This window comes from Maylandia zebra, linkage group LG14, assembly GCF_041146795.1.
Source record: "Maylandia zebra isolate NMK-2024a linkage group LG14, Mzebra_GT3a, whole genome shotgun sequence".
In the NCBI taxonomy this organism is placed as follows: Eukaryota; Metazoa; Chordata; class Actinopteri; order Cichliformes; family Cichlidae; genus Maylandia; species Maylandia zebra.
This window is the reverse complement of record NC_135180.1, coordinates 36097314-36106984: the sequence shown is the minus strand read 5'-3', so window position 1 is coordinate 36106984 and position 9671 is coordinate 36097314. Positions and strand designations below refer to the sequence as shown.

Below are 9671 nucleotides of genomic sequence, written 5' to 3'. Positions count from 1 at the left end.
CATCATGGCCGGCTCCCTGAACTACGCCGCCGTCGTGGACAGCCCCCTGAACTACGTCGCCGCCGGTGCCTCTCGCCCGGCCGGCCTCCTGATCTGCTCGGTCGCCACTGGTGCCTCCCGCCCGCCCGGCCTCCTGATCTGCTCGGTCGCCGCCGGTGCCTCCCGCCCGGCCGGCCTCCTGATCTGCTCCGCCGGTGCCTCCCGCCTGCCCGGCCTCCTGAACTGTTTTCTGGGCTCTTGGACCGTCAGCCTCCGGGCCGCCCCCCTGACCATCCCGGATTTGGACTGTTGTGCCATCAGCCTCCGGGCCGCCCCCCTGAACTTTTTCGAGACTGTTGCCTGGGCCTCTGCGCCTTTCATGGGCTCTTTTGTTTGTTTGCTTTTGGACTGTTCCTGGGCCTTAGTGCTGTTGTTTTGGACTTTGTTCCCTGTGTTTTGGTTTATGGCTCGATGTGTATCATTTGTTTCGTGCCCTCCGTCCTGTTTCCCCCACCGCCCGCCCTGGTTGGGTTGTTTTTTGTTTTTGGTGTTCTGATTTGGGCTGTCTGGAAGCCAGCCCTTAAGGGGGGGGGGGGGGGGGGGGTACTGTTAGGGTCCCTGGGTCGTTGACCCAGTGTTTTGTGTTTTTGGTTCTTTGATTTTGTTATTTCATTATATTCTAGCTTTGCTTTATGGGTTTTAGGATCATTCTTAGTTTAGGTTCTCTGGGTGGGGTTTGGTTAGAGTTTTAGTGTTCTGGTTTTCTGTCTGTGTTCCATAGTTGCTGTCTCTCCTGTCTGCTGTATCCCCACATCCAGTCAGTGTCTATGTCTGCCCTGGTCCCACGTCTTTGTTCCCTTTGTTATAGTGCCTGCCTGTGAGTCTGTATTATGTTTCCTGTTTTACTTTGAAAGTCCATGTCTGATGTTAATGTGTCTGGTTTGGCTTCCCCTTGTCTCGTTAGGCCTGATTTGCCCCAGCTGTGTTTCCCTCCTGTTACCCATTCCCTGATTGCTCCCTCTGTGTATTTAAGCCCCGTGTTTCTTTGTGTCTGTGTCGTGATCTACTCTCATTTATGCTGTGTGTTCCGTTTGCCTGGTCATGTAAGTTTATTTGGATTTTGGATTTCTGTTACATTTTGCCACTTTTTGCCATCAAGCAATAACAGCTGAGTTTTGAGCCACTTTCCGCCTCCGAGTGTCTGCACTTTGGGTCCTTCTACTTCCACTCCTACCTGCACACAGCCTTAACCTGACAATCTCACAATTTTTGACTTTTCTGAGCCTGTCAAGTCCTTCTTTTGACCCATTTTGCCAAAGGAAAGGACTTTGCCTAACAATTATGCACACCTGATATAGGGTGTTGATGTCATTAGACCACACCCCTTCTCATTACAGAGATGCACATCACCTAATATGCTTAACTCATTCACTGCCAGCCATTTTCAAATCAGGTAACTCCCCACTGCCAGGGTTTTTGAGCATTTTTACTCATTTTTGAAGAGCCACAGAAAACTGTGTGTTATGATCATATAAACGCTGAACCTACCAAAATGAAGAACAGACTCTCTTCTTTCATCCAAAAAAAAAGCTTGTTTCTACCATTTTCCATTCTTTAGTAATCAGCTGTAGAAGAGAGGTGCGTTCCACCAAAAATGCCTGTTTTGACCAAAAAAAGGGAGAAAACGAGCTTTTTGTGAAAAATACATTTCAAGCAGAAAAGTGCCTTTGACACTAATATTTCTTGCTTTGTGACACCTCTAACATATAAAATAGTTCTTCACTTCTATAAAACAGAAATAACACTGAGAAAGGTTATGTTTTATCAAAACAATTTATTTACAAATATATGAAAAAATAAAATTCACTGACAAGCTGCCTGAGGTTGTATTCTGGCCCCTCCCATTGAAAAACGTAATTGACGTCTATAGACGTCAATGGCAGTGAATGAGTTAATTGGTAGTAGGCTTTCGAGCCTATACAGCTTGGAGTAAGACAACATGCATGAAGAGGATGATGTGGACAAAATACTCATTTGCCTAATAATTCTGCACTCCCTGTAGTTTAAAAAGGACTTTTACATTTTTATAAATATTCATGGCTGTGTGGTAAAGCTGACATTATCTCACTTGTAATGGTTCAGATTGGACACTGTGACTGGCCGGTTCTGTGCTCCAGACCACATGTTTGATACCCCTGGACTCATGCAACGAAGTATAAAAAAAAAACGTGTCCACACTTTGGCTTGTGAAGAGTGAAAGCAGATATACGGCGTGATATCGAGCCAAATGCTTCAAAGTGTTCCTTGATGATGTGATAAAGAAGTGGCGTTCCTCCTCCAACCACAAACAGGAAGCTCATGAAGCGAGCAGTGTCAGTGCTTGTACGACACTCACCAGGAGACCTCTGAGCAGGATGGCTGCAGTCGCACAGCTCTGCTTCTCCCTGCTGTTCACTCTCATCAGCAACATTCATGCAGAAGAATTTATCGCCATAAGAGAAGAAGGAGGCTCTTTACAGTTCAAGCTCCCAGATCGAAACAGCTCCTGCATCACCTCCAGACGTGTTGGTGAAGATACTCTGGTCCTGTGGAACATCTCTGACCCCTGGAACAGAAACTTCACAGTACATGAAGACCTGACAGGACGACGCTCATTTCCTGAGACATTTCATGGTTCTCCTTCATTTACTCTCAACAACCTGACCCACTCAGACTCTGGACTGTACCGAGATGTGTGCTGGACTCAGGGCAGCGTGACATATGAGAGAAACATCAGCCTGACTGTGTGTAAGACAGTAAAGGGGGAAGAATCTATCATAGCTTCTGATTCTACTGTAGACGTACAATGTAAAGGAGCAGGTGAGAATCTGACGGTGCGTTGGATCAGACATTACGGGGAGTGGCAACAACAAGCCGGGTTGAGTAGTTTCGAAGACAGAATTTTGAAGGTGAATAAAGTCCAAGAAAGTTTCCTGCAGGTGACAAACACATCACTTCTTCATGTCAACACACAACCAACGTCTTACATCTGCCTGTTGATGAACCAACAGCAGTGTGTGAGCACTTACTCTGTACGTTTGACCAAACATACAAAGCTACGTTATGCTTCAGAGGGAGACACAGCTGTGCTGGAGTGTCCCTTCATGGACCCCATTCATGACCAGCCCCCAGTTTGGTGGATGGATGCAGTTCCCGACATTATTGATCAAGAACTTGGTCAAAACTTCTCGCTGGTACTTCCATCACTAACGTTAAATGATTCAGGTATCTACAGCTGTGTAGGTGAAAAAGTAATACATTCGTACTGGCTTTTGGTGTGCCCTAAATTTGGTCCACCTGCAGTAAAGGTTTTCTCAGAGGGAGATGAAGTCACTATGAGATGCTCTGATGATTGGGAAAAAAGTACTTCGGGCTTTATGTTCATTAAGTTGATCCAAACAGAAGGCAAAATTGTGTACGATGATAAGTTCTGCAGTGACAATAGAATCACTTGTTCCGATGACAGCTTGATAATCTCTAATGTCTCACTGGAAGATGCAGGAGAGTATATGTGTACAGGTTTTAAGTCAGAGTATGAGTGTGTGTCAGCAGAAACATTTGTTCTGATCCACAGAGAGCCCTTTGGGGTTTACTCGACCTTCTACAGAGTCAGGTGGATACTGCTCAGCGGTCTGCAGGTGATGCTTTGTGTTGTTGTGGTCTGTGTGATACAGAAAACCAGGAGAGGAGAGCAGCTTTCAGCTCAGACACACACTTAATATGCTTATAATAATAATAATAATAATAATAATAATAATAATACATAGAAGTGATTAAATCCAAACAAAAATATTATTGTAGATATGAATCTGTGACCTGACTGGATGGTTCAGTCTCTTATGTGATTATATATTTTAAACATTTTGCCTTTTTCTATCTTTTGACTTAATTCTTCTATATTTCTGCTCATATTTTATTTCAGTTATAGTGATTTTGTGCTTTTTGTTTTATGTGATTTGATGTTTATCCATATCTCATTCATGTATCTCTCAGAGTATCATTTTGAATATTCTTCTGTTTCTATCAGTGATCAGTTCGATCTATAAGAAATGTTAGAAACCAGTTGTAAATGTATTCGTTCTTCACTCTGATGTGAATCATTATCATCTCTCTTGGAAAATGTATTTTGTTATTGTGTTTAAGAGCAGATTCATTACAGCACCATGTTTATCTGCACTATATTGTTTTCATTGTTGTGAATCATTTATATTTGCATTTCAATTGTTGTGATGCAGCAGACTGGAAACATGATTGTCTGATACAGCAAACACTTCATAATATGGACTTTACTGCTTTGATTGTGATTTTATATTCTCCATTTTTATTAGGAATCATTTCTGAAATAAAAATATCTAAATCTAATTTAACAGGCTGAACATTGATGCTCTTCTGTCAATGACTCCGTGATGATTTTTAATTTTAATAAACACACAATCCTCATATTTCAGTGCAGGATGTAGAGCAGAGTATATCAGTCAACTGGATCAGAGCTCATCAGCATTTTGAACTTAATATGCAGCCAACACACATGTCTGATGTTGAGTGAAACACATCAGGGAAAAATGGAAGACGAGAGAAGCTGCACATGGTTATCATCATTTATTTTTTTATTTATTTTTTTGCCTGTCCCATTTGGATCTTTAGCCATCAGAATTGTTGTTTGAAGGCCAAGAAAGATGCCATGTTGGTCCATTTGATTGACCTTTATTATAATTGTGTATTTATTTTATTTTATTATCAGTTGTTACAGACGGGACAGACATGACTGGGGGAAAGGACAGGGAGAAGGAAAGAATGAAAGAAAGAGGGAGAGAAAGAAAAACAGAGGGGAGAAGAGATGATGAGAAAGGGGGGAAGGAACAAAAAGAAAAACAAACAAAACACCTGGATCACCTGTATGGAGAAAAAAAACAGAAGAGAAATCAAACAAAGAGCAACATAATCAATACATGTTATCATCATTTATTATTATTTTTATTTTTTGATTTTTGGTGGTAGAGTTAAAAAAAATTTAATATTTTATTTTAATTAATTAAAATGTTTTAATGAAAAACTTTGAATTTTTAAGCATTATTTTTTAAAATCTTTTTTATCGTTAACTCTGTTTCCCTGGGTCTTTTCTCATGTGTTTTGAATAACTCTTCTTTTTTTGGCAGCGGTACTGGTTTTATTTTGTTGTATTTATCCTCGACACCTTAAAGGCCGGTCCTTGAGAATATTGTAGGTCCGTGGCACAAAAAAGGTTGGGGACGCTGGTTTACAGGACTGACGGGACTCCAGGAAACACAAACAACGTCAGTGTTTAAGTGGAGACTCATCAACAGACCCGGGCTATCTTTCCATCATCTGGATTCACGTACCCTAACGTTTGTTATCAGGATAAACTGTCACACAGAGTTTGTTATCAGTTCTCTAACACAGGGTCTTCCCTGCACGCTTACATGAAAGGGGCGGAGTTTGGCAGGATTGAGAAAAAGATGCCAGCCAGCAGATTCGGATGCAACACAACCCACAATGCACTGTTAGCACAATTTGAGTCTACAGCAGCGATAATGTGCAGAATCTGCAGTGGCAGTACGCTGGACCTGACTTCCCTAAAGGAACCCCACATGACTCCACTCACTCACCTCTGGCAAGCAGAGTGTGTGATTCAGTTGAAACAGCCCTCATGTCAGCTCTGCTGGGCACACTGGGCTGTCAGGTGTCCTTGTCCCTTTTTGCCTGGGCTCCAACAGACTTGAGAATCACCCCTGCAGGTTACATAGGAAATATATTAAACCTTTTCTGCTTCAGCAGAGGATCTTTGTCTCGCTGTTTATCACTACTACTGTAACTCGTGTTTTCTGAGAGGTTGCCATCAGTCTGTGAGCTGTACATCTGGACTGCACAGCAGTGGAAAGATCTCGTCCACTATCACTGAAGTAGTTCTGTGTTATCTTAACTGAAACACCTCTTCTGTTTCAAAATACATTTCTAATAAAATCATTTTTAACATTCATGAATGCAGATTATGACTGTAAAAGGAGAAACAACAGTGTTCCCATGTTCTTGTTATGGTGCGACTGGATGGCCTTTGAACCCTGGGGCACATACTACGAAGTGATTTCAGCATGCCCAGGTTTTCTTTCCATCATCTGGATTCACTTACACTAACAGTCGTGATCAGGATAACCGCTGGTTAGCAAAGTTAATCCAGGGTTTCTCATGCACCTTCACAAGGAAAGGGAGGTGTTGGCAGCATCTGACCAATCACAAAAAGGGAAATTCACAGATAATATGACTTGTCTTGATGCCTAAAATGTTTTTATGCTTGATTCAATTTAGCTGTTAAGTGTCTTTTACTCTGCTGGTGCCGGTTAGGTTCCAGATTAGAGATCAGCAGGTATGAAATCACGACGTACTGACCAATCACTTCTCCAGAAAATAGTGTCACCATTCCTGGAAGATCCTTTTGACTTCTGTTGGGGGGAAGAGAGGGTCTAAAGTTTCATTTTTGTCTAATGTCTTTGTGTTTCACTAATGAGCATCAGTAAGAAAAAAACGTGTTCTTAGATGCAACTTTTCTCCTTTGATGTTTTTTTCTGTTGTCAGCAAACAACCACACGATCTGCGTTAATTCACTAACGGAGATTTGCCGCGTGGCGTTAACGTCATTTTAACAAGATTAACACTGACAGCACTAGTTTTAATATTTAATATATTTAAGCATTTAATTTTTAAATCTTTTTTTCATTTATGTATTTATTTTATTGTTATTTCACTTTCTTTGTCTGTTTATGTTTTTTTTTTTTTTACTATTATCTCAGTTTTTGTGATGGAAAGCACTTTATTCAACCATGTTGGTTTTAACGTACTCTATAAATAAAGTTGGATTGGACTAATATGATGAAAGCAAGCCCAAGCCTGAAATCGACTCCTGATCTTTGATCCGTCCTCACCTGGTCGTGAACGTGATGGTCAGCCAGGTATCCAGTTTACCTTTGAGTAGACTTGTAGTCAAGACCGCCTAATCCGAGACCAAGACAAGACCAAGACCGAGACCGAGACAAAAAAAGTCTTTAAACTGCAGCCAGATGCTATTCTATATACATATGCAGGACACCTTAAACTAGTTTTTTAATTAAGCAGCAAGGCAGAACAAAGTCGGGCCTGTATCAAGACACAGGGACTAAACCCCAATTCAACCATACCCAGAACTGATCCGGAATTAAAACAGGACTACAACAGTAACCAAGACAGAACCAGAATCAGAACTAGATGATAGTAGCACTAAAAATCATCATAGACCTGCACTACACTTATTTTTTAATTCTACCAAAGTACAATATTTAGATTGAGAAAAGTTTATATAATTATTTAGCCTTGTTGTGCAAACAAGCCTGCATAACTTAATAAATATAGAATTTGAAAAGTAACAAATGGTATCTAAAAAGAAACACTAGGTACATGTTCTGATGAGTTTTGGCAAACAACCATTTGACTAACATGTGTGTCTCACCTGCTCTTGTTCATCTCTGTTCTGTCGTCATTCTCTCTCTCCCTCTCTGCTCCTCTCCCTCTCTGCTCCTCCTCTCTCTCTCCCTCTCTGCTCCTCTCTCTCCCTCTCTATTCCTCTCTCTCCCTCTCTGCTCCTCTCTTTCCCTCTTTGTGCTGACAAGCTAAACACCAACATCATCAAATATACAGTTGAAACCAGATATTTACAGACTCTTCAGATAAAAACACTTTTTTAATTGTAACATCAAATCAGACTAAATGTTTATTTTTTTAGACTGATAAATATAAAAAACATATTTGTTAACTTTAAGAGTAAAGAGAGAAACTATCTGTATTTCTTAATTGCAAATGGCACCAAATTGTATTCAAACTGAGCCACACTTATGGAGCTCCACAATTCTTTTCCTGGTGTTTTGGTTGATATCTCTTGATGTTCCCATGTCAAAGAAACAGGCTCTGTGTTTTGCCTTATATGCATCCACAGCTGTGCCACCAATTTACTCACATGGACTCTACTAACCTATCAGAAGCTTCTTCAGCTCAGAATCGAATCGTCTGGAGTTTCTTATTAATTAACAATAAACTTAGTGTACATGTACTCCTACATTTGATGAAAGTGATTAAAATAGACAGCTCCCTCTTTTTATTCCGACATTTCAGTAATTCAAAAGATATTTCAACATTTATTTATCAAAAACAAAAGTTTACTCTAAATTGATGTTTAACAGTAAAAAAAAGTTTTTATGTTTTCTCCATAAATTGTATGTAAATATCTGGTTTCAACTGTGAATATCCTGCTGTGTATTGAAATTCCTCCTGTTTTGCATAGATATACTGAACAACATCCAAAGCATAATATATAAAATAACATCTGAGTTTTTTCTTTGAAAGAAGCTCCTTATGTCCATTGTTGTGTACATCAGTACACAACTGAAACCGATTTAGAGAGTTTGTTTAGCCGTGGAGGGAAACAACTGAAAATATGAAATGTAAGCTAAGACTCTCTAAAAAATCAGCATTGCTGTTCGGCTTTTTATTTATCCATTTGTTGATTCACTCGAAGAGCAAGTAACGCAACCAAGTGATCAGTTTGATATCAATCTTTTGTGATACACCGTCATATTTACATTATTAGTTCAGTATGAATGATTTGCTTTGGTACCTGGTCAAACTTAAGCTCTCCTCTGTCTGCAGCAAACTCGCAGGCAGCAGCTTCTCCCCCCTCGCTCACATGGGTGCTGTGCTCAGTCGCCTAGTGCCTGAGCTCGGATCATACCAAAATTAGGGGGAATTTATGACGGTGCGCTCTGTGCTTCGTGTGTTGTTCTTGTTTTATACAGTTGTCAGTCAGGCATCTAACTAACAAATTACACTCCAAAAGACCCCATGCTTCTGAAAAAATGACCCGGGCTTAAGCCCAGTAAGCCACCCCCCCCCGCTCCGCTGATGGTTGACTCCAAATCTCCCGAACACTATGTCGATTTGAGAACGCAGGACCGAAACAGCGAGACCAAGACAAGACCAAGACCAAAGTCCGTCGAGACCAAGACCGAGACCAAGACAAAAGTCCGTCGAGACCAAGACGAGACCAAGACCACGTAAAAGTGGTCTTGAGACCGGTCTCGAGACATCCAACTCTACCTTTGAGCAAGTGATGGGTCGTTCGCGAACGAAATGGCTCTTAGAGCCGGCTCTTTGACGTGAACGACGCGAGCCGGCTCCTTATCGCGAGCCGTCACGTGGGTTTTTTTTTTTTTCTTTCTCTCAGCCTCTCTCTCGCACTTTTTTTCCGCTTCACTCTGCACGCGAGCCTTGTGCTTTACGCTGGGCAGAGGGGGGAGGGGCGGTAGTTACACTCAGTAGCACAGGAACAGAGCCAGAGAGAGAGAAAGAGAGGCAGGGACAACAACATTAGAAAGGTATAGTAATCATCCACAACTATTTTCGGTTGCAGATGATAAAGGATTGAGAAAGTTTATTCATGCAGGTCCATATGACAGAGAATATGCATGTTCTTTTAGTTTTTATATTATTATAATTTATATTTAATTGTGTTGTGGTTTGCAGTGTTTTGTGTTCTTTTCACTTTAAATTTGTGAAAGGAAAAAGCTGAAAATGTAAATAGTTAAAACTTGAAATGTGAATAGTTGATTTTT

The 9671-nt window shown here is 40.9% G+C and overlaps 1 long non-coding RNA gene across 1 annotated transcript; it reads right to left on the bottom strand.

The window, feature by feature from the left end:
* Nucleotides 1-4612: 4612 nt before the first annotated feature.
* On the bottom strand, nt 4613-7571 carry LOC143421967 (uncharacterized). Its single transcript, XR_013101568.1, has 3 exons — nt 7517-7571; nt 5646-5768; nt 4613-4911 (listed from the first exon to the last, which is right to left on the bottom strand). It is a non-coding gene; the product is annotated as an uncharacterized LOC143421967 (long non-coding RNA).
* Nucleotides 7572-9671: the final 2100 nt, after the last annotated feature.